We start from the raw sequence: 632 nt of genomic DNA, 5'->3' as shown, positions 1-632 counted from the left end.
TTTTCTTCTCTAAAGAAAAACAGTATGTTAAATTATTTTATTAAAACGATTACCATAGAGTAAAATGGAATAGAACAGAATTTCTGAAAATGGACCCATACAAATATATTTATTTAACTTTTTTCCTTTTTTTTTTTTTTTTAAGATGGAATCTTGCTCTGTCGCCCAGGCTGGAGTGCAGGAGTTCAATCTTGGCTCGCTGCAACCTCCACCTCCTGGGTTCAAGCGATTCTCCTGCCTCAGCCTCCTGAGTAGCTGGGACTTCCTAGGTAGGATGCTGTAATCCCAGCACTTTGGGAGGCTCTACAAAAAATACAAAAATTAGCTGGGCGTGATTGTGTACACCAGGAGTCCCAGCTACTTGAGGGGCTCAGGTGGAAGGATAGCTTGAGCCTGGGTAGTTAAGATTGCAGTGACCCGGCCGGGCGCGGTGGCTCAAGCCTGTAATCCCAGCACTTTGGGAGGCCGAGGTGGGTGGATCACGAGGTCAAGAGATCGAGACCATCCTGGTTAACATGGTGAAACCCCGTCTCTACTAAAAATACAAAAAATTAGCTGGGCATGGTGGTGCGTGCCTGTAATCCCGGCTACTCAGGAGGCTGAGGCAGGAGAATTGCCTGAACCTAGGAGGC

This window comes from Cebus imitator, unplaced genomic scaffold (assembly GCF_001604975.1).
Source record: "Cebus imitator isolate Cc_AM_T3 unplaced genomic scaffold, Cebus_imitator-1.0 Scaffold181, whole genome shotgun sequence".
NCBI classification, from domain to species: domain Eukaryota; kingdom Metazoa; phylum Chordata; class Mammalia; order Primates; family Cebidae; genus Cebus; species Cebus imitator.
The sequence above is the reverse complement of the archived record's forward strand: the minus strand, read 5'-3'. Positions refer to the sequence as shown.